At 29.6% G+C, this 25,685-nt stretch overlaps 2 non-coding genes and 1 pseudogene across 2 annotated transcripts; all 3 read left to right on the top strand.

Annotated features, from left to right (window-relative positions):
• Positions 1-1,337: 1,337 nt before the first annotated feature.
• TRNAA-UGC (transfer RNA alanine (anticodon UGC)) lies at positions 1,338-1,411 on the top strand. Its single transcript has one exon. It is a non-coding gene; the product is annotated as a tRNA-Ala (tRNA).
• Positions 1,412-1,604: 193 nt separating this feature from the next.
• TRNAW-CCA (transfer RNA tryptophan (anticodon CCA)) lies at positions 1,605-1,678 on the top strand. Its single transcript has one exon. It is a non-coding gene; the product is annotated as a tRNA-Trp (tRNA).
• An 18,840-nt stretch (positions 1,679-20,518) lies between these two features.
• Positions 20,519-21,258, top strand: LOC148268902 (agamous-like MADS-box protein AGL80 pseudogene; annotated as a pseudogene).
• The last annotated feature ends 4,427 nt before the right edge of the window (positions 21,259-25,685 follow it).

Here is a 25,685-nt window from a genome sequence, read left to right as displayed (position 1 = left end):
TTTTGTTTGTTTCTATTTATTTATTTGATTTATTTCTATTTAAATATATGTAATAATATATACCTGATGTTATCTTTTTCATGTTCCTTGGAAAATTGACATACAAGCACTTGATTCGATCTATTTCTTTATCTCCCCATGAATTGTATGTTTGTAAAAATAGGGATAGAATTTCCTCAATTCCAATCGACTGGGCGTATTGTGTCGATTTTTTTGAGTAATATATCTGGAAATGCCCGTTAATTCCTTATTAACACCGTTTTGAACACAACTGGTACATTCCAAAATAATCGTTACTCGGGCATCTTTACCCTTGGCCATAAACCTCCTTTGGATTTTTGATTCACCCCAATCTTCTATTTTCCGATCCAAAGTGAAGAAGAAAGGAACGAAAAAAAGAGAAGTTGCTAACTCAAAATCAAATTATGAAATATTTCATTGGAATTAATATTAATATAGAATATAGAAATTAAATAAAAATAATAAAATAATAAAGTAATAATAAGTAATACAATAATTTTAATTTTTTCTAACTATTTTTAGAATTGTTGCACAGTATTTTAGTATCTTGTAAAATATGCTACTGTTGTCCTAGCCACATTTCTGTTTTCACTTTATTAGAAATTTAGCTCTATTAGTAATTTAATTGGATCCTGAACCCTAGTTTTGCTTAGGTTGAATCCTTTTTTTCTTTCTCTTCCTCCCCTTCCTTATTCTACCTAATTCTAAAATAAAAAAGGGGGGGGGGGGGGATTGGTTACAGATATTTGATTGTATCTCTAAATTTCTTAACCCCTTACCATGTCAATAACTAGAATGAAAAAAAGGGGAATGTCAATGCATATGGAAATAAACGATTAATCTCGATCAATAAATCTACTAAAGAACCAAACCATAGAGTACTTAGTACCGGTGCTATGGAAAGATATGTTTTTAGATCACGCACTTAAAATCCTCCTTCTTTCTTCTTTATTGTATTACATTATGGTAATACATATATAATCAGATGTATATGTAGTTAAGGACCACTTGTATACTTGTATTTTTACGCGAAATCCCCAATCCCTAATTCAAAATTCAAATTGAAATGTACAACGATTTGATAGATAAGATTTTCCTTTTCTTAAAACAGAAAAATACGCCACTTTCCACCTGAAAATAGAATTGAGAGAATTCCCACGAAAAATATTCATTTATTATTTATTATATGTTTGTTATATAATATGAGACCAAAAAAAAGAAGAAATGAGCAAAGAAATTTTGTATATCAATAGAGAAAATAAGGATATGGAAAACAAGACAGGGATTCTCTACAATGACACTGTAGACCAATTGAAAGGGATGTAGCACAGCTTGGTAGCGTGTTTGTTTTGCGTACAAAATGTCACAGGTTCAAATCCTGTCATCCCTACCTATTACTTCTCCTCTGAGCAGTAATGAGGGATCAATTTTAGATCGATTAAATAAAATTCAAATCGGACATACATTATTTTTGAATTTTATGATATCTTATATAATAGTATAAGCGTACAAAATGTATTGGGGTTAAAAAAAAAAAGAATACTCATCTTTATATTTATAGTCTTATCTATTGTGATAAGAAGGCGCTCTTAGTTTAGTTCGGTAGAATGTGGGTCTCCAAAACCCAATGTCGTAGGTTCAAATCCGACAGAGCATGATTCTGCTCTCATTTGTTAGGTCGAAAGGAAGGTTGAACTCAAATAATTGAACAGCAATCTAAATCTGAATTTGACCTCCCATGAATTAAAGAAAGGAGGAGGGGAGGTCAGTCGAAACAAAAAAAAAGAGATTTTAATTAATCAAAGGTCCAATTGATCACCAGGTCTATATTGTAAATATGCAGTTACGAATAATCCAGCCAAAGTAATAGGATTTAGACCTACGATGATTCCAAAAATGAAAAACTTCAATCATTTCTAATATTTTTTTAAAAGAGGAAAAAGAGAGGTAATATCTATCCCTAAATAGAAATCTGTATTGCCCATGAATTTCAATGACCAATAATTGGTAATTAAGGTAATTACCACGTTAAAGTAAGGAACTATTCGAATATATGGAATAGCACAGAAAGATTTTTTTTTTTTTAATAAACTATTCATTCACTTAATTTCAAATAAGCCGTATCTTGCTTAGACCAATAAATAGAGCTGAGGTTATAGTTAAAGCTACTAGTAGAAAACCGAAATAACTAGCTATAGTAGGCATGAAGGGGCTAAATGACCTCCTTACACAACTTTCTCTTCAGTGTGGTGAATTGATAAGCTAAGTAAGAAATAAATTTAAAAAATATCAATAGTCTTGACATTAAAACTATTAAAGATGATTTCACTTATAGTTAAACTCAACTTCAAGCTTAGAGACTTCAATAACTTGGTGAATTAATAAACCTAAGTAAGTAAAGAATCTCGAAAGCATCCACACTTAATTGGATCCAGACCTTCAGAACACAAGTATTGGTGATTTTGGTGAGTAATAGAGCTTTTATGATAGCTTTACCTAGGATTTTGGCCTAGTGGTGAATCAGAAGATGATAGTTGCTAAGGAGTGAGGAGTATCAAATTGAATAGGAGGATTTTTGTTTAGTTTTGACTATTTCTTTAACCCTCTGGATGGGTTTACGATGCTGTAACATTGGTTCTAATTAGTTAATGAATGAGGCTATTTAGTGTGTATGTATAGGTACCATTAGAACTCATACAATGCTAGTTTACACTAATTCTACTATTTGTATTGAATCACTGTTAAGTTACACATGATGCTCAATTTGACACTTTTCAAGTTTTTACTTTTTCTTATAGGAGACAATTAAAGCTAATATAGAGGGTAAATTGACATATGGATATATGTAAATTTAATACATATATAAATGGATACGCTCTTCCAATCTTTAAATTAAAATTTAGGATAATGGCATTAAGGAATAATATTTTCCTCAAAGAAAACCTCTATATAATCGAAATATCTCAAATAATTAATATTTTTATTAATATGAATATTATGCGTGTATCAGGAAAAATACGCTAAAATTATAAATATGTTGTTTAATTATTTCATTCAATTTATTTCGGGTTATAATAATTTATAGATATATAGAATAATCTATCTTTGTTCCCTATATTTTAAAAGACAAAAAAATTATAGTCACATATATACTACCAATTCAGAGCATTGATGAGAAGTATATGTGTTCACTTGCAACTAGCTCCTTTAAGCAGTTTGGACAGTATCTTGTTTAATTTGCTAAATATGTCATATTATTGTGATGTAATAGCAATTTTGTCTAAATAGCAAATAGAATAAGTATTTCTTTATACGTATACACACAGATATATAATCTTTAACTGTTTTTCGTTATTTATATGCACACCAGTATGCAATCTATAGCATATTGTAATTATCTTAAAGGTTGGAATCAGTAATGGATGATGAGGTGTTTTCTTCTAATTATTTTTTGAACATGACTTTGCCTTCTTCTTGTTTTCTCAATCTCTCTTGCAGTTGTTGGATGTATTGTTGACGGTACTTCTCGTTTGTTTATAGTGGTTAATTACAATTGATAAATTTTATTTCAATTTTTTTTAAAAAAAGTTAATTATCTTATAGGCAAATATGGATTGTTGAGGTTCAGAAGGTATATATTTTAAAACCATACTAGTATCATTTTTTTTACTAAAGGGAGACAACACCTTTATATTATTACTGCATAAAATTGGCAGGAAATATATCTTTGATTTCTTTACGAGGTTTTCGGCTATTACATAAGTCAATACAAAAGTAATCATATATATTACTTTAATTATTATATTTTAAAATTAAATTACACTAATCGTTCCTTAACAGTATGTATAGTATTTCCTCTCTTTATAAAATATTTTGGATTCAAATTGTACATTCTCATATATTATCTTTAGGAGATCGTGCTAACTAATTAATTAAATGTATGAATTGTCACTATAGAGATTTAAATCCTAAATTTTATTTTCATTTTTTAGAATTAATATTTTTTTGAGAAGTAATATAGCTCTTAACAATAATGCGCAGATTTACAAAACCAGCCATAAGTTATGCCTATATGCAAAAACCAACCACCAGCATCATCTAAAATACATGAGACCTTAGAGTATGAAACAAGAGCATCATATAAAAAGTGACATAAGCAACCATAAAATAGTCTACTCTACATTACACATCTAAAACAACTTATAGATTGTGAGAATTAGAGCAAGTGTTTTGTTGTGATTGGATGTCTATAAGCCCTAACGTTTTCTACATTTGTTTTTAGCTACATGTGCACTAAAAAGAAAAAAAACCAACTAAAAGTGAACATATTGTTGTGACTAAAACAAAGACTTTTACGGTTGAAATGCAAACTATCTTAATTAGAGGACTATATTGGAAATTTACCAAAAGCAATATCAATTTTCTATATGACAAAAATGGGATGCTTAGTACAAAGGATGGGTGACCTATTTATATGCAATTATTACTGCCTTAAGACAGGTAATTTCAAGTTTTTTTTCTCTCCCTCTCTCTCTCTATTTAACTAACCTCAAATATACAGGGAAAATTAATCAAATATTCCAGCAATCTTCCCGTTCATTTCATTTTTTTTACACACCTACACATATAAGAGAGTGTAGATATATACGTGCATTATAGTGCAGCATTAACTTTTAATTAAAAACGATGGTTGGGATTGAATGGTTTTATAAAAGTGCAACCATGCAATAATTCACTAATTAAATTTAGTAAGTTACATTACCTTTAATCATAAGATCATTCCATATGTCCTATTAAAAACATAACATTTCTAGATATGATTTGGGCAGTCCATTTGTAGTTTTAATCTAACCTTACATGGTATATTCAAAGTTCCACTTCAAATCCATTGCAAATAAATCTTCAACCCTTGTCTCATTCTATATATATACCATCTTGCTCTTTGGCCAGACACGACCAAATACCATGACTATAAAGAAGGTTAAACTTGCCAATATCACTAACAACTATGTTAGAAAAGCCACTTTCGAGAAAAGGAAGAAGGGATTGATGAAGAAAGTGAATGAACATGTAAAACATATGTGCTTATTGAGAACAAAACACAAATGTCCTTACTTGAGTTTTGCCATCTATACATGCTTTTTCAATATAAAACCATTATAGGCTCCCTCATTCTTTTTTCCGTTGAAGATATACATGAAAAGGGCACTCACATACACCAATGTATGGAGAGAAAATAGATGTATGTGATCTCATGTCTTTATTTTATATAAAGTTTATGTTTAAAAAAAACGTGATGGGTAGAGTAGAATTATAATTAACAAATCAGCCGAATTATTTCGAAAAAGAAAGAAAGCAATCTTATCATTAGTGTAGTAGATTTATTAGTTGCATGTATTTGATTGAAAGCAAAGATAAATAATTTTCTTCTTATTTTCCTTCTTTCATATGATTTATTATGTATTTTAAATATTTTTAGCATATATGATCTTCAAATGAATCTTTTTTTCAAAATAACTACTGATTGTTTACTACAGCTTCATGAAAAAAATATAAGTTTTGATATGTATAAAGAATGAAAAAGATGGAAGCCCGATTGCATATAGTAACTAAGTGTCTACTAAATGTATATAATTTGTTGTGATATAGAGACATATTTTGACTTTAATAATTGTAATTAAAATATTCTTCCATAAAGAAAAAATCAAATAAACATGCACTCTAATAATCATATTCTACATACTGCATACAAAATCAAATAATGTAGGAGAGAGTAGATATACAGATTGACTATAGTGAAACATTAGCTCTTAATTAAAAGGGACAGTCATTATTAAAGGAATTTTGTATAAGTGGAGCCCTGCAACAACTCACTAATTAAATTTTGTGAAACATTTCCTTAAATCAAAATATTTTTCCATATTCCATATTAAAGACAGCATTCTGGAGATGATTTCGACACTCCACTTCCAGTTTTAGAATGCAGTACATCTAACCTCACATGGTATATTTAAAGTTTCACTCCCCATGCTTTACTAATATTCTTCAACCCTTGTTTCATTCTATATATACCCATTCCCTCTCTTAAGCCATATATAACAAAAGACCAAGAGTAGAAAGAAAGTTAAGTTTTCCTATATCACCTAATGACCCCACAAGAAAAACCACATTCAAGAAAAGGAAGAAGGGGCTGATGAAGAAAGTGAGCGAACATAGTAGTCTCTATGACATTAAAGCCTATGCATTCATTTACAGCCCCTATCACTCGCAACCAGAGGTTTGGCCTTCTCTTCTAAGAATCTAACGCGTGCTTCTTGACTTTCAAAGGATGCTCGAGACAGAGCAGAATAAGAAGATGATGAATCGAGATAGCTTTTTACACTAAAGGATCATCTAGAAAACTGACTAATTGAACAACTAGTGCAAGGATAATTGTGAGAAGGAGATCATGTAGGTCATGCTCCAAAGTCTTATTGGGATTTCCCTCCACCAACTCAACCTCATTGATCTCAACGATTTGGGTTGGCTCATCGAACAACACCTTAAAGAAATCCAGAATAGGATAAAAACACTTAGGAAGTCACTTCAGCCTTGGCGGACCACCAGATGGAGTCATAAAGGGTCCTTGGGAGATGTCAGCTTAAATCAAGGAGGATTCTCTGGCGTAGGAGCTGCAACATCCGCATGTGTGGTTCGTTGACAGCATGAACTCGTAAGTACAACAACAGTTTTATGTAGGGTTTGCTAGCGGGGAACAGGCGAAGATGATGGTGCCATTCACGAATAAGAACAACCAGAATAATGGACTGATATGGTCCAACAGGTTTAATTACCCTCAGGAATCGAGTATTAGGATGTTTAGTTTTTAATTTTTTTTAAGTTGTTGGAGATGTACTTTAAATAACCGATTATAATCCACCATATAGATAGGTTGTAAGACCTATAGTCATTGTCTTAATAGTTATATCATGATAATAGTTGTAGTTGTTGTCGTCATAGTCGTGCGGGCATGTTCATGGCACTACGATCCGTGCTGGTGTGCATTTGCACATTGGGTCTATGTGTGGGAGTGCCACTACACTCCAAGTAGCTGGCAGCAAGACTTGCGCGTCGTGTTGACCTAGTAGGCTTCTACGAATGCTGAGGTGTCTTCGCATATGTGTTCCCCATACTGCAGATGCGGGTAGGAGGGTAAATTCCCTCGAGCACAAGGTAAAATAAATAAATAAAATCTATAATTCGATAAGCTAAGTAAATTTTGGACAAATTGGTATTTTTAAAATATTGGTATAAATTGGAAATTTGGTATAGCAAAAAACAATGTGGTTAATTTAAAAGAATAAATTTAATAAAATTAATAAAATCTTAAAATTCTAAGAATAATTTTATAAATTAAAAACTCATAAGAAAAAAATTGTAAATCTATAAATAATTATAAAAGGATGAGAATTAACATTTAAAAAAACTTGAAATTAAAAGACTAAAGGAAAAATAAAACAAGAATAAAAAATCTAAAAAGTTAACAAATAAAATAAAGAGTCAAAATTTAACAAACACAAAATCTAGTTAAATCTGGTTTACCATATTTCTTTTGAGGGAAATTTGGTTTTGATTATTTGTTCCAAAACTGCTAGAATATGGGTGCCAGTTTTGGTCCCTTAACGAAACAGTAGTTCAGTTGTCCTTGAGACTCTGAATGATTTAATATTCATGCTCTAGGGCTCAAGGGCATGAATGATGGCAACCTGAGAGACCTGAGACAGTTATATTTGTATTTAATATTTGTGAATCCATGTTTGTATCTATTTAATAACAAGGCATGACTAATTGATATCCCGTTTGCCCTCTCTAGAAATAGGTGTAAGGGGCTACGCATGTAGGTTTGCAATCAGTGTAATATAAATTAGATAATAAATTAGTATTAAAAACATTGTGTCAAAAGATGAGTTTCATCCTGCGTGCGTGAGTTGTGTAAACCCATTGAATACAGTATTGAGCGTCTTCATGAGGATTTGTATGAATTCGACATTTAATTTGGATATGAATATTTGGCGATAACTTTTGATTTGAATTTGTTAATTGAAATTATAATTAATTTTTTATTAAATGTGCATTAATGAATATTTTAAAATGTATTTGTGTTTCATTATTTCTATTTATCTTACTGAGTATTAGAACTCACCCATATCAAATCCCCCCTTAGATGTAGGTTAGGAAAAAAATTATGGTTCACCCCTGTTTAGATTCCCTTCAAGAGGAATAGTTTGGAGCAGACTTTGTATTTTATTTTAAACTTTGAGGCTAGTTTTTGTAATTATGCTTTCTAACATTTTGTATTCTAAAAGGTAGATAGCATGATTGCCTCAGGATACAGTCTTTTGTAAGTTTTGTATGGAATCTATACTTCTGCTGCAATGTAAATATCTACTTTATGTTTGCTCATTTGGATGTTGATGCCCTATTTGGCATTAGGACGTCACATTTCTTTTCTTTTCTTTTCATTTATACACAATGGAGCAAGGATAGAAGCATTATTGATGTAGTATATGTAAAAATTCAGTCTAGTTAAGATGAAGATGAAGCTACCTAGCTCCGTCCATTTTTTTATATTTAAAATGAGATTTTTGGATAAAATTTAATAGATATGGATACGATTTTTGTATCTTGGAATTAAAATTTGGGATAGTGGCATTAACAGGTAGTGTTTTCCTCAAAGAAAGTCCCACTATAATCATAACATCTAAAACAATTAATATTTTGATTAATATGAATATTATACACGTATTTGGCAAAATACATTAAATTAAATCATAAATCAGCTTCTAACTAATTAATAGATATGTAGAATAATCTATTTTTTTCTCTATATTTTGTAGAACAAAAAAATTATACTCACACATATACTACCAATTTAGAGTGTTGATGAGAAGTACATGTGTACACTTGCTACTAGCTCCTTTAAGTAATTTAGAGAGTATCTTGTATAATTTACTAAATATGTGATATTATTGCGATTGCTTAGGTAGCAAGTAAAATAAGTATTGTTTTATATGTATACACAAAAGTATATTGATGTGTTCAATTTTTTTAAAAAATTTATACCCTTTTTACTTAAATTTATAATAACTTTTGAATTAATTTTGAGTTCAAAGTTATTTAATGGAAAAAATTCTTGGTGCAGGTTTCCTGAAGAAAATAGAAAAAAAGACTGAATAAAAAAGAAGAAAAGAGAAAAGATGTAGTTCTGAAGAGCAAAAAGAAAGCAACTCCGAAGAGGAAAAAGGAAGCAATTCTGAACCGGAAGAATGAACTAGCTCTGAAGAGGGAAAAGGAAGCATCTCTGAAGAAGAAAAATGAGCAGTTTTAACAAGGAAAAAAGGAGGCAGCTGAAAGTGAAAAAGGGAGGCATGCAAAATCCTATCTCCTCTTTTTCTACTGCCCACAAAAGGAACTAGATCTATAATGTTAAAAGGGGAGCATAGATGAACCCATATCTGGTTGGGAGCCGACGTGAACCAAAATCTGGTGAGAAAAAAGAAGTGGCCTTGGAGCTGAGCAGCGGATTGAGGAAAATTAAGCAAGTAATTTATTTTTTATTTTTATTTTTATGTTTTTGCTTTCAAATTGTAGATTTTTGGGATGAAAATTTTCGTGATTTTTTAACAAAGTCATGTTAAAATTAATAATTGTTATAAAAAGTTATTAGTTTTTAATTGATAAACCTAGTGAATACTGGGAGGAAAACCAAAAGTACATTAGGTTTGTTCAATCATTGCAAACTAGATTAAATTGATTGTGAAATTAAAACTTGGATATACCTAAGAGTCAGGTGAAATCAATTACTCTGATGGGTTTACACCGATAGTTTTCATTAATTTAATTATTTTGCTTTGATTAAATTATTATTAAATTTTGATTTCTAGACAATAATAGAATTTCTACAATTTTTGTACTTGGTACACAATCCTTGCAGGACGATACTTTATTTATCACTTTATTATTTTAACGACTTTGTGCACTTGCGAATTCGCCCGTCGTATATATAATCTTTAACTGGTTTTAGTTATTTATATGTATACCAGTATGCAATCTGTAGAATATCATAATTATGTTAAAGGTTGGAATCAGTAATGCATAATGAATTGTTTCCTTCTAATTGTTTTTTGGACATGGTTGCGCCTTTTTCTTTTTCTTCTCAATCTACATTGTGGTAATCGGATATATTGTTTAATGGTACTTTTATTTTGTTTAAAATGGTTAATTACTATTGTTAAATTATATTTCATTTTGAAAAAAAAAATTATCTAAAAGACTAATATAGAGTGTCAAGGAGAAGGCATATATATTAGTACCAGGCTAGTATCATTCTTTTATTGAAAGAGAGATAACACTTTTATATTTTTACTGCATTAAATTGGTAAGAAATATATGTTTGATTTCTTTAAGAATTTTGCAGCTATTACAAAAATCAATACAAAAGTTTTCATATATATTACTTTTATTATACCATTTTAAAATTTGATCAAACTAAACTTTCCTTAATAATATGATTGGTATTTCTTCTATTCATGAGAGATTTTAGATTCAAATTGTGCTTTTTTGTAAATTATCTTTAAGAGGTTGTGTCATCTAATTAATAAAATGTATGAATTGTGACTAAAAAATCTAAATCTTAACTTTCAATTCTATATTTTAGAAGTAATATTTTTCTGAAAAATAATATACCGTTTATCCATAAAAAGTATATTTATAAAAAGAACCATAACGAATGCTTATATAGCAAAATCAACCACTAGCATCATCTAAAATACATGAGATCTTGGAGCATAAAATAATCACAAAAAAAGGCATAAATAAAGACAACATAGTCTAAACACTACATTACACATCTAAAATAAATTCCTATATGTGTATGTGTGATGATGTTAACAACAATATGAAAGGGTTTTTCGAGAGACCTACCTGTCTAAACTAGTAGAAATAGAATTCATTAACTTTGGTCATGCGTGAATTTCATATTGTATGTATAGAAGCTCCAAGGATCATGCCTATATGAGTTAATGAATACCTAATAGATTCTGAGAATTGGAACAAGCGTTCCTCTGGCTATATGTGCACTAAAAAGAAAAAAGAAACAACAAAAAGAACACATATCACCCACACCAACCAAAGATCTCCAAGCTTTTACAAATATCCTCTTAAACCCATTCGTTCCTCTCTTCCACCCAGCTTTGTTACTCCCTCTCACTCATTCACAGACGCTTGAAGATAGTGCATATATGCTAGACCTTTACAACTTTGTAAATTCCTATTCACTTTTCCAATTAACACCTCACCCCACACCACAATGAATAGTCAGCTTGTTTTCCTGCTATCGCCAACATCACCATAATATACTATTTCCAACAATATAAATTCATATCTCATGTATTATTCAAAAAATTTTAGTGCATTTACGGTGTAAATGTGTATTTAATTTTTATTTAATCTTTTCTCTGTAAAACTATATACATAATATGCCTATAAATAGTGGTATCTCAATAATAAAACAAAATTTTCAATTCTCACAAGATAACATGGTATTAGAGCTGTTAATATATCTAGAAGAATTTAGATAGCTAATATATGAATAAATTGTGTTTTGCATACCAAAATAATGAATAGGGGTGAGTTTGATAGAAATAAATAATGATAGATGGTTACGAAGAACATTAGGGAGCAAGAGGAAATGGGAAACATGGTTGGATTGATTTGTGAAAAGGATGAGGGAGAAGTTGTATCAAAATATGGCTCTGATAGCTATAACTATATTAAAAATATAAATTACACAATAAAGTTCTCCTTTTATCCTCTTTTTTGAAAAAAAAATATTTGTTTTTCTTGCACGAGATTGTTATTTTTTAATCAATAAATTTAATACAAATGTACTTTATTTAGGGCAAAAAAAATTTGTTAGATACACAAGAAAATGAAAAAGGTGATATCAGAAGTCCTACGGGCATACTTTTAAATGTTGGATTGCTTATAGGGTTACTTTACATGTAAAGCTCCCTCATGCATACATATCGATCATTAATCTTTATTCATCTTATTATGTTACTCTATTAGTTTATTTTATACAGGATGCTGTTAATTAATTCCAAATAATTAGCTCTTTGTTGGCAAAGTGACTGATAATTTTCTTTGGGGATAAATCCTTTTAAGCGTTTGGCTATAGGTTAAGTGTGGCATATTTTTCCTTAATTAAAAGATAATTTTATTAACGAAATGGAACTCGCATGTCCTTTTTCTCTTTGAATAATAAAATATAATTTTGTCAATAAGGATAGTTCCATCTTTTTTAAATAGAGAATTACAAGAAAACACAAAATCGCCACCCTTTGAAAAATGAAAAGCACAATTTAAGAATAAAATTATACGATAATATAGGTGATTTGAAATAGAAGCTAAGCGTGAAAAGAGCATATTCTTAAAACATCTGTTATATGATCCCCCTTCATAGCCTCATACAGATACATCAAAAGGTAAGTTACATTTCAACAAAGAATTCTTTCATGAGTTAGATATAGTTGTTTATGTTTTTGCTATATATATATGCATATACGTACTTATACTAAAATTTTTATGTTTTTTACTTTCTTATTTTTAAAACAATTTATTTTTATTTATCTTGTAACCATTAACTATTTCGACATTTTAGAAATTGTAAGAGAAAGTGAATGGTAGAATATTGGAGCTTATATACGTTTGAGATAGTTAATTGATGAAGATTGCAAAAGCTTAAAACACTATCCAGTCTTCTAAATATCTAATAAAGCATGTAGTCACTTGTCGAAACTGAACTAATCATCCTCCCTATTTCATCATCAACTTGAGTAAAGAGATCTATTTGCTATATGAACAAATACCAACTCCTATTTCTCATATTTGTTCGATGACATCCTAAAAAGTTAAAATTTTCACGTAATACTATAAAATAAAAAACAAAGTTAGAAGAAAAAAACATGCCTCCTTACATAACTTTCTCTTCAGCGTGGTGAATTGATAAGCTAAGTAAGAAACAAATTTAAAAAATATCAACAGTCTTGACATTAAAACTACTGAAGATGATTTCCCTTATATTTAAACTCAACTTCAAGTTTAAAGACTTCAATAACTTGGTGAATTAATAAGCCTAAGTAGGCAAAGAATCTCGAAAGCATTTACACTTAATTTGATCCGGACCTTTAGAAGACAAGTATTGGTGATTTTAATGAGTAATATAGCTTTTATGATAGCTTTACCTAAGATTTTGGACTAGTGGTGAATCAGGAGATGATAGCTGCTAAGGAGTGATTTAAGATGAATTGTATTGATCTTGGAGTATCAAATTGAATAGGAGGATTTTTGATTAATTTTGACTATTTCTTTAGCCCTCTGGATGGGTTTACGATGCTGTAACATTGGTTCTAACTGGTCAATGAAAGAAGCTATTTAGTGGGCATGTATAGGTACCATTAGAACTCGTACAATGCTGGTTTACACTGATTCTTCTATTTTTTTGTTTAGCTATTGATTCACTGTTAAAAGTTACAAATGCATTTCTTACTTTTCTACTTATGTTATTGTATGATGCTCAATTTGACACTTTTCAAGTTTTTACTTTTTCTTATAGGAGATAATTGAAGCTAATAGAGGGTAAATTAATGAGAATGTTGAATATGGTCATTTTCTTTGATTTCTAACTTATACCAAAGAGAATGAGTAGATATTTAGAGTTGTCTATGGTTAGAATAGGTTCACTGAGTTGGTGAATTAACGTGGCATCAAGCTTGCTTCAGGGATCTAATACATGGAGTTTTTTCTTTGAAGAAAAGAAAATGAAGGGGATTGGTGGTAGTTAAGTTTATATGAGGATTATGAAAATTATCAGTGTATATATTTAACTTTTCTTGTCTACTTGTACAAGGTCTTAATATAGTGATTAATTACAAATTATATATATGATTTTAGTTGGCAATCGAAAAAATATATAAATTAAATATATAGATATAGAGAATGAAATGTAATATGTTCTTACATGTATATATGTGTATTGCTAATTTTAATTTGCGGGCCTTGTGAAGATCGAAGAAGATATTAGGCAGTTCTTTTGTTACTTTAAAACTTTGTTGTGACTTGGGAACTAATTATTAGTGTGTCCATATTAGAAGAGTATAAAAACAAATACAAGATTACGTATGAAATGTTTGCAAATCATTGTCATTAGCTAGAGAGCAAATCTTATATATATATATATATATGCATAAAGTGAGTCAAAAGAAAAGGTGCGCATATATATGTTTTACATGTTCACTCACTTTCTTCATCAACCCCTTCTTCCTTTTCTTTTTATTTATACACAATGAAGCAAGGATAGAAGCATTATTGATGTAGTATACGTAAAAATTCAATCTAGTTAGGATGAAGATGAAGCTAGCTAGGTCCTTAAATTTGTTTAGATTTAAAATGAGATTTTTGTATAAAATTTAATATATATGGATACGATCTTCAAATCTTTGAATTAAAATTTGGATAGTGGCATTAACAGGTAATGTTCTCCTCAAAGAAAGTCCTGGTATAATCATAACATCTAAAACAATTAATATTCTCGTTAATATTAATATTGTACATGTATATGGGAAAATACGTTAAATTAAGTTATAAGTTTGCTTTTAACTAATTAATATATACGTAGAATAATCTATCTTTGTTCTCTATATTTTGGAAAATAAAAAACTACACTCACACTTTGCTACTAATTTAGAGTGTTGATGAGAAGTACATGTGTACACTCGCTACTAGCTCGTTCAAGTAGTTTAGACAGTATCTTGTATAATTTATAAAATATGTGATATTATTGCAATTGTTTAGGTAGTAAGTAAAATAAGTAGTGTTTTATATGTATACACAAAAGTATATTGATCTGTTTGATTTTGAATATATTTTTATACCCTTTTCACTTAAATTTAGAATAACTTTCGAATTAAGTTTGAGTTAAAGGTCATTTAATAAAAAAAATTCTTGATGTAGGTTTCATGAAGAAAATAGAAAAAAAGATTGAAAAAAGATGAAGAAAAGGTAAAAAATGAAGTAGTTTCGAAGAGCAAAAAGGAAGCAATCCTGAACTGAAAAAAGGAAGCAACTCTGAAGAGGAAAAAGGAGGCAACTCTGAAGAGGAAAAAGGAAGCAACTTTGAAGAAATCCAAAACAGGACATAAACACTTATCAAGTCACTTCAACCTCAGGGGACCACTGGACAGAGGAGTCAGGAAGGGTCCTCAAGAGACGTCTGCTCCAATCAAGGAGGATTCTCTAGCGCAGGAGCTACAGCAGTCGCAAGCAAGGTTTGTTGACAGGATGAACTTATAAGTACAATAACAGTTTCATGTAGGGTTTACTAACAGGGAACAGGTAAAGATGATGGTGCCATTCATAAATAAAAACTACCAAAATAATGGACTGATATGGTCAAGCAGGTTTAATTACCCTTAGAAATCGAGTATTAAAATGTTTAGTTTTTAATCTTTTTGATGTTGTTAGAGATGTACGTTAAATAACCGATTCCAATCCACCATATAGATAGGTTGTCAGACTCATAGTCGTTGTCTTGATAGTTTTAATCATAATAATAGTTGTAGTTATGTCATCACAGTTGTTCGGTCATGTTCATGGCACTCTGACGCGTGCTGGTGCACTTTTACGCATAGGGTCTGTGTGTGGAGTGCCACTACACTTCAAGCAGCTGCGCATTGTAGCAAGCCTTGCGCATCGTGTTGACCTATCAAGCTTCTACGGATGTTGAGGGGTATAATTCAAAAGAATAAATCTAATAAAATTAAGAAAATCTTAAAATTCTAAGAATAATTTTATAAATTAAAAACTCATAAGAAATAAATTTAGAATCTATAAATAATTATAAAAGAAGTAGAATTAATATTTAAAAAACTTGAAATTAAAAGAGTAAAGGTAAAATAAAAACAAGAATAAAAGAATATAAAAATTTAACTAATTAAATAAAGGGTCAAAATTTAACAAACACAGAGTCTTGTTAAATCCACTTCATCATATTTCCTTTGAGGGGTATTTGGTTTTGATTATTTGTTCCAGAACCACTAGAATATGGGTGCTAGTTTTGGTCCCTTAATGAAATTGTAGTTCAGTTGTCCTTGGTCTGAATGATTTTATATTCATGCTCTACGGCTCAAGGGCATGAATGATGGCAACCTGAGAGACATCAGAGATTTATATGTGTACTTAATATTTGTGATTATATGTTTGTATCTATCTACATACCAAGACATAACTAATCGATATCCCATTTGCCCTTTCTAGAAATAGGTGTAAGTGGTTGCGCATGTTGGTTTATAATAAGTGAAATATAAATTAAGATAATAAATTAGGATAAAAAAACTATGTCAAAAGATGAGTTTTGTCCTACGCGCGAGTTGTATAAACCCATTGAATACAGTACTAAGCATCTTCATGACAATTTGTATGAATTCGACATTATTTGGATATGAGTATTTGGTGATAACTTTTCATTTGAATTTGTTAATTAAACTTAAAATTATTTTTTTATTAAACGTGCATTAATGAATATTTTAAAACGTATATGTGTATCATTATTTCTATTTATCTTACTGAGTATTGGAACTCACCCATATCCACCCACCCTTAGATGTAGATTTTGAAGAAAATTCTGGAGAACTCTTTTTAGTTTCTTTTCAGGAGGAATAGTTTCGAGCAGACTTTGTATTTTGTTTTAAACTTTGAGGCTAGTTTTTATAATTATGCTATCTAATATTTTGTATTCTAAAAGGTAGATGGCCTAATTGCCTTAGGATACAGTCTTTTATAAATTTTGTATTAGATGTATAGTTCTACTGTAATGTAAATATCTATTTTATGTCAACTCATTTTGACGTTGGTGCCCTGTTTGGCATCAGGATGTCACATTTCTTTTTTTTTCTTTTTATTTATACATAATGGAGCAAGGATCGAAGCATTATTGATGTAGTATATGTAAAATTTCAATCTACTTAGGATGAAGATGAAGCTAGCTAGCTCCTTAAATTTTTTTAGATTTAAAATGAGATTTTTGTATAAACTTTAATAGATATGGATACGATCTTCAAATCTTGGAATTAAAACTTGGGATAGCGCCATTAACAGGTAATGTTTTGCCCCGGTATAATCATAAGAGTTATTAAAATTTATTTTTATTAATGTTTACGTACAATAAATTATATATATATTTTTGTATTACATAAGAGTCGAATCTTCAATTCTTATTTTCGTAGAGGTAGAGAAGTACCACTTGATTTAAAATTCAAGTATTATCATGCCTTAATTATATTTAACTTTTAGGAGGATTGATTTCAATTAAGGTGGTTGGTCATGAAGTAAAGATCCTAGAATTAAAACTATTGGGCCTTTGGCCCGATCATTAAGGGATGGAATCAGTTCCCATTAATGAAGAACATGTGAACTCGCAATGTTATATAAAAAAAGTTAACAGATCAGCCAAATTATCACCTACATACCATTTTATATAATCTATTAACTTCTAATATCAATCATTTTCTATTAAAAATGTATAACGTATTTTTTGTGTGTGAATACATCAATTTAGTGATATATAATAATACTTAAGTTCAGTTACTTTATTTAAAATTAAATCTGCAGCTCGTTTTATGTATGGATTATAGAATTAATTATATTGATATTTAATTATAACATTTCATTTTCTCACATAATTGTTTACATTAATATTTAATTTTAATCGTAGTTAATTAAATAACTAGAATAATATTTAATTTAAAAAAATTCAATTACACAATTAACACAAGTACAATATATTAATAAAGTGCCATTGTTATTAAATAAAGGGAAGTAAACATGATTAGTGTTATTCGATGAATCACTCTTTTATCATTGTAAGTATATATATAATCTCTCTAAATAAGACACACACAACGAAGTTCTAATATTTAAGAATACAAAAAGAAATTAAAAGATAAAAGAATCATAATACATTACATCAAAAAATCGTAACACAATACATCCTTTATAGATAAGCCAAATTCAAAGTTAATAAGTGAAGTACGAAGTAAACCTTTATAAATCATATAGAAATTCCCTTGTTTTAATGTGTTAAAAACTCATGCCTAAGGCCACCTATATACCATTTTATATGAATGCTTGAACTTTTGAAAATTTAATAGAAGATTTAAAATGTATGAGTTTTTATATGATTTGTTAACTCTTTATATAAAAGCTAACATTAATGAGGAACATGTATATCTAACAAATCATTAAGTAATATTTTGGCATTCCACTTGTTGTGGAATGCACCATATCTTACCTTAGATGGTATATTCTACTATATTATAATGCTCCATTCCCCATTCCTTACTAATAACTCTCCAACCCTTGTCTCATTCTATATATAGCCCCTCTCGCTCCTTGGCCAAACACGACAAAACATCATGACTAGAAACAAAGTTAGGCTTACCTATATCACTAATGACTTTGCAAGAAAAACCACGTTTAAGAAAAGGAAGAAGGGGCTGATGAAGAAAGTGAGTACTTAGGACTCTCTGCAATGTCAAAACATGTGCAATCATTTACAACCCATATGACTCGTAACCAGAGGTTTGGCATTCCCCTCTCGGAGCCCAATAACTGTTGGCCGACTTCAAGAGGATCTCTGATATGGAGCAGAATAAGACGATGATGAATTAAAAGAGCTTCCTATGATAGATGATCATGAAGGCAACCGACCAACTGAAGAAGAAACATAAAGACAATAAGGAGAAGTAAATAATGCATATCATGTTTATAAGCCTTGTTGGGAAGCCCCTCCGCTAACTCAACCTCATTGATCTCAACGATCTAGGTTGGCTAATTAAATAAAACCTCAAAGAAATCCAAAAAAATGATAGAAACATTCTATAAATCACCTAAGCCTCATGGGGCCACAAATGGAGGAGTGATGAAGGGTCCGGGGGCGACATCCTCTTAAATCAACAAGGATATGTTACATAATTCATTATAATTGCAATATATTTGATTATATAATTCATAAAGAAAAAAATTAATTATATGATATGATACAACAAGACCATCAAAAGTTGTGTTTTTCTGGTTGATATTTTTCTTTCTATTGATATTTACCTATACATCATAAAAATTTAGATGCTCACCCTTCCATACACATATACAAACATCTCAATATATATTGACCTACCTCAACATGTATTCCTTCCATCACTACCTTATATATTACATGTATATATATATATGTATATATCAACTGGATCAGACAACAAACATCTGGCCCGTACTTGGTTTATAGTTAATTTGCTCGACATGCAAACTTTAATTTGTAAGATTTCAAAATTTTCCATGCAAAGCATAATTACTAATTACACTCCAACAGTATTCTAATACCATAAAAACTTAGTTATGATATATATACATAGATATATATTGTGATTAATATTTGTTCTCGTGTTGTGAAATATATAAGCCAATTTAGTTAAATAAAAATCATATAAACAGTATAATGATCAAACCAGTAAAAGTAGAGAAAAGACATGAGAGGGTAAAAACCAATATATTTTAGAAATTTAGCATTAAAACAAACTATTATTTTTATTTAGATTTGATAGAGTAATAACAAGGAGTCAAAGTAAAAAAAAAAAGATAATTCATTTAATCAAATACATTTCTCACATTTATCATAAATATAAACATTAACAAATTCAAAAAAACCATTTTAATGTCACAAAATCCCCTATTAATTTACAAGGTAATGGTATATTAATCTGTTGTATTTTTTTGAGTTCAACTATTAGTTCAACAACTTTCTAACTAATACCATTGACTTTTAAAAGTATAAATTTAAATTATTGTTAGTATGTAACGTGAACTCTGATATAGAAAAAAATGATATCTTCGGTTTTTGTATTTTTTTAAAAAAATAATTAAAAAATAAAATGGCAGTAACTGTAAGACATCAAGACATACAATTAAGTTGGATTACAAGGTGATGGCCATATTAGTTGACGGTTAAGAGATAATTTTTTGTGTGTGGTTGCCATGTATAATTGACTTCAAGTGTGAATGCATGTTGAGGATAATGCAGGAGAGAGTAGGTAGATACATGAATTACAGTGAAGCAATAGTTTTTAATTAAAAGGGATGGCCACAATTGAATAATTTTATATAAATACAGCCTTACAACAACTTACTAATTAAATTTTTTTTAATTACATTTCCCTAAATCAAAAGATTTTTCCATATCCCCTATTAAAGACATAACATTTTTGGAGATAATTTGGGCATTCCACTTGCAGTTTTAGAATGCACCACATCTTACCTTACATGGTATATTCTTCCATATTAAAACACTCCGCCCCATTCCTTACTAATGGCTACTCAACCGTTGTGTCGTTTTATATATACCCCCTCCAGCCCCTTGGGCACACATGACAAAATACCATGACTAGAAAAAAGATTAAGCTCTCTTATATCACTAACAACTCTGTAAGAAAAGCCACATTCAAGAAAAGGAAGAAGGGGCTGATGAAGAAAGTGAGTGAACTTAGCACTCTTTGCGATGTCAAAGCCTGTACAATCATTTACAGCCCTTATGACTCGCAACCAGATGTTTGGCCTTCCCCTCTCGGAGCCCAACATGTGCTTGCTGACTTTAAGAGGATGCCCGAGATGGAGTAGAACAAGAAGATGGTGAATCAGGAAAGCTTCCTACGCCAGAGGATCACTAAAGCAATTGACCAACTGAAGAAGCAGCGCAACGATAATCACGAAAAGGAGATAACGGATATCATGTTCCAAAGTCTTACTGGGAAGTCCCTCCACTAACTCAACCTTATTGATCTCAATGATTTGGGTTGGCTCATCGAACAACACCTCAAAAAAATCCAAAAGAGCATGGAAACACTCAGCAAGTCACCTCAGCCTCAGGAGGCGACAGACAAAGGAGTGATGAAGGGTCCTGGTGAGACTTTCACTCAAATCAAGGAGGATTCTACGGTGCAGAAGCTGCAGCAGTCACAAATACAGTTTGTTGATGGGATGAATCCTCAAGCACAGCAACAGCATTATGTCGGGTTGAATGAGGAACAGACAGAGATGATGGTGCCATTCACAGGTAAGAACTACTGGATTGGTATGGTCCAGTGTGTTTAATTACCCTTAAAAAATGAGAATTATGATATTTGATTTTGAATTTTTTGGGTGTTATTGGGGATGTACTTTAAATAACGAATTAAATTCCACCATAGAGATATGTTGTTAGTTTCTTAGTCATCATAGTCATCGTCTAAATAGTTGTAGTCATCATAATAGTTGTAGCTGTCATCTTCACAGACATAGTCGTCAGGTCACATACATTCATGTACTTAGATTACTTTATGTTATGATTTTCTTTAAATTAATCTCCACCTCAATATTTTAAATTTTCTGTGCTAGTTCTACTCTTCATTCTTTAATTTCTCCCTTTTCCCGGCTTGACGTGGCTGTATTACTATTTGTTGAAATATATGCGTGCTCAATATAAATTTATGCTATTAGAATGCCCTTTTCTCTTCTTTCTTTTCTTTTTTCTTATACTCAATTCAGAGAGTACAGAAACATTGTTGATGCACTATATGTAGAAATTCAGTTTAGTTAAGAGGAAGATTAAACTCGTTAGATACTCAAATTTGTTTAGATTTCAAATGAAACTTTTGTGTAGAATTTAATAAATATAATGCGCTCTTCAGATCATAGAATTTAAATTTGGGATAATGGCATTGAGGAATAATATTTTTGTCAAAGAAAATCCCGATATAATCTAAATATCTAAAACAATTAATATTTTGATTAATATGAAATTTAAATATAATTCTAAAAATTTTATTTTAGTCAAAACATGCAATATTTTAAATAACTCAAATATATTGGAGAATCCCTTACGATCATAAATAGAATTTCGTGATGCAATTATTATGTTCAGAATATAGAAAATAACTAAAATAAATAATTTTCGAACTCAACAATCTGTAAATAGCTAATTAATACTTTACGCAAGAAGAAATGTACAATATATACATATACATATACATATTTAAATATATAAAATCACATAGAATAATAAATATAGAAAAATATTTTTGATGGCTAATTTCAAACACTTTCAGTAATTAGTACTTTGAATTTCTTTTACACATATAAATACTCAAAAATCAATGATATAAAGTCTCTTGCTATTAAAAAAAATGTTACTGATATAAAATAAGGTCATATTTAACACCAGTGACATAAATTACTACTGCAAATTTTTTTTAATATGATAATATGTTACTGTAGTATTTGTAGTACGATGTTGCAATTGATTCTTAAAGATAATGACTAGTATTTAACCTTTATTAGTGGGTTACTTATTCAAAACAAATTTATACTTTTGCGATAACAGTTTCAAAAATTCATAAGACACAATATAAGTACTTTTTAAAAATGAAGATAGATGTAATAATACAATGAAACCACTTATACACTACTATCAAAGTGTATAACACCAACATCCACGTGAAAAGTCTAGTATTCAAATTTTAATTGTTCATCTAGTTATATTATAATTAATTTTAACATATGATAGAATCTTCAATTCTTATTTTTGTAGAGGTAGAGAATTACCACTTGCAAGTATTATCATGCCTTAATTATATTTAACTTTTAGGAGGGTTGATTTCTATTAAGGCGGTTAGTAATGAAGTAAAGATTCTAGAATTGGAACTATTGGGCCTTTGGCCCGATCATTAAGGGATGGCATTAGTTTCCATTAATGAAGAACATGTCTACTCACAATTTTATATAAAAAATTAACAAATCAACCGAATTATCACCTTTATACTTTTTTATACAATCTGTTAACTTTTGATATCAACCATTTTCTATTAAAAATGTATTGAATGTATTTATTTATTTTTTTGTGAATATGTCAATTTAGTGATATATAAAAGTACTTAAGTTCAGCAACTTTATTTAAAATTAAATTTGTAGTCGATTTTATGTATGGATTGTAGAATTAATTATATTGATATTAATTGTAACATTTTATTTTCTCACATAATTGTAAAATGGTCTTACACACACTCATAAATATTATCTCTTAACCATCAAGTAATATGGCCACCACCTAACAATCTAACTTAATTGTATTTCTTGATCTCTTACAATTACCGCAATTTTATTTTTTAATTTTTTTAAAAAAAATACAAAAACCATAGATATCTTTTTTTGTCTATATCAGACATCACATTACATAGTAACAATAATTTAAATTTATACTTTTAAAAGTCAATAGTATTAGTTAGAAAGTTGTTGAACTAATAGTTGAACTCAAAAAAATACAACAGATTAATATACCATTACCTTGTAAATTTAGGGGATTTTGTGACACTAAAATGTTCTTTTTGAATATGTTTGTGACATCCCAAGTGTTAATTAAGGCAAATGGGTTCAGATACAGATTAAAAATGACAAATGCACGATAAAATTTATGCACCAGAACAAAATTATTACAAATCCCTTACAAATACATATGAGTTCTAATACGTATATATACAACAGTCATGCACTCAGACTTGTGTTCCCGCACTCTGATCAGCACAATAGTCTAGTGAAAAAAGTGACTCTTATGTTTTGTTTTGTATTTTGCAACCACTTGTAGCCTCAGTATATGTATGTTTTGGAACTCATACGTATTCGTAAGGGATTTTTAATAATTTTGTTCCACTGCATAAATTTTATCATGTATTCGTTATTCTGAATCAGTATCTGACACCCATTTGCCTTAATTAGCACTTGGGATGTCACAGAAAGATAGTGAGGAACCGATCACAGACCTACCCCTTGAAGTCTTTGAGGATCCCATGGATCCATAAATTTTTATAAGTGCATGACTTGTCTCGCACTTTGATAAGTCCTTTTATATAATAATAGAAGTGGCCCTTTTTGGATTTTGATATTTTCTTTTTTCTCACCACTTCTTGCCTCAATTATATATGCAATTAGGAAATCGTATAATTTTTTTAAGGAATTTTTAATAAATTGTCTAAACTACTCAAAGAAGCTAGTAGCCAGTGTACACATGTATTTCTCATCAAAACTATAAATTTGTAATATAGGTGTGTGTAATTTTTTTGTTCTCCAAAATATAGGGAACAAAGATAGATTATTCTACATATCTATTAATTAGTTAGAAACCGATTTATAACTTAATTTAACGTATTTTGTAAGATAAATATATAATATTCATATTAATCAAAATATGAATTATTTTAGATGTTATGATTATACCGAGACTTTCTTTGAGGAAAATATTACCTGTTAATGCCACTATTCCAAATTTTAATTCCAAGATCTAAAGATCGTATCCATATCTATTAAAGTTTATACAAAAATCTCATTTTAAATCTAAAAAAATTTAAGGGGCTAGCTAGCTTCATCTTCATCCTAACTAGACTGAATTTTTACATATATTCTATCAATAATGCTTTTATCTTTGCTCCATTGTGTATAAATAAAAAAATACAAAAAGAAATGTGACATCCTGATGCCAAACAGGGCACCAATGTCCAAATAGGCAGACATAAAATAGATATTTATATTACAGCAGAACTAAACAACTCATACAAAATTTACAAAAGACTTATCCTGAGGCAATCAGGCCATCTACCTTTTAGAATACAAAATATTAGATAGCATAATTATAAAAGCAACCCTCAAAGTTTAAAACAAATTACAAAGTTTGGTCTAAACTATTCCTCTTGAAAGGAATCTAACAACGATTCTTCATAATTTTCTTCCAAACCTAGATCTAAGGGGGGTTGGATATGGGTGAGTTCCAATTCTTAATATGATAAATTGAAATAATGCAACATAGATACGTTTTAAAATATTCATTAATGCATGTTTAGTAAAACAATAATTTTAAGTTCAATTAACAAAGTCAAATCAAAGTTTTCGCCAAATATTCATATCCAAATCAAATGTCGAATTCATACGGATCATCATGAAGACGCTCAATACCGTATTAAATGGGTTTACATAACTCACGCACACAGGATGAAACTTCTCTTCTTACACAGTTTTTTTATACTAATTTATTATCTTAATTTATATTACACTGATTGCAAACCTATACGCGCAGCCGCTTACACCTAGTTCTAGAGAGGACAAAAGAGATATTGATTAGTCATGTCTTGGTACATAGATAGACACAAACATACATTCACAAATATTAAATACAAATATAAATATCTTAGGTCTCTCACGTTGTCATCATTCATGCCCTTGAGCCCTAGACCATGAATATCAAATCATTCAGAGTCACAAGGACAACTGAACTACTGTTTCTTTAAGGGATCAAAACTAGCACCCATATTGTAACATCCCACTAATCACCACACTAAATGTGTATCTAGAAACTCCTATTTATTAGGCCTTAAGGCCATTTGAACTAATTTAAATTTATCTTGTAGTTTATATCGTATTTCATAATTTTAATTTATTCAAATTTTGTTATTTTATTTATTATTATTGTTATTATTTTATTTTTTTGTACCATTTTT

The sequence above is a fragment of the Carica papaya genome, chromosome 2, assembly GCF_054855325.1.
Source record: "Carica papaya isolate Zhongbai chromosome 2, ASM5485532v1, whole genome shotgun sequence".
NCBI lineage: Eukaryota > Viridiplantae > Streptophyta > Magnoliopsida > Brassicales > Caricaceae > Carica > Carica papaya.
Note: the sequence above shows the minus strand (reverse complement) of the source record. Positions and strands in the feature narration are given on the sequence as shown.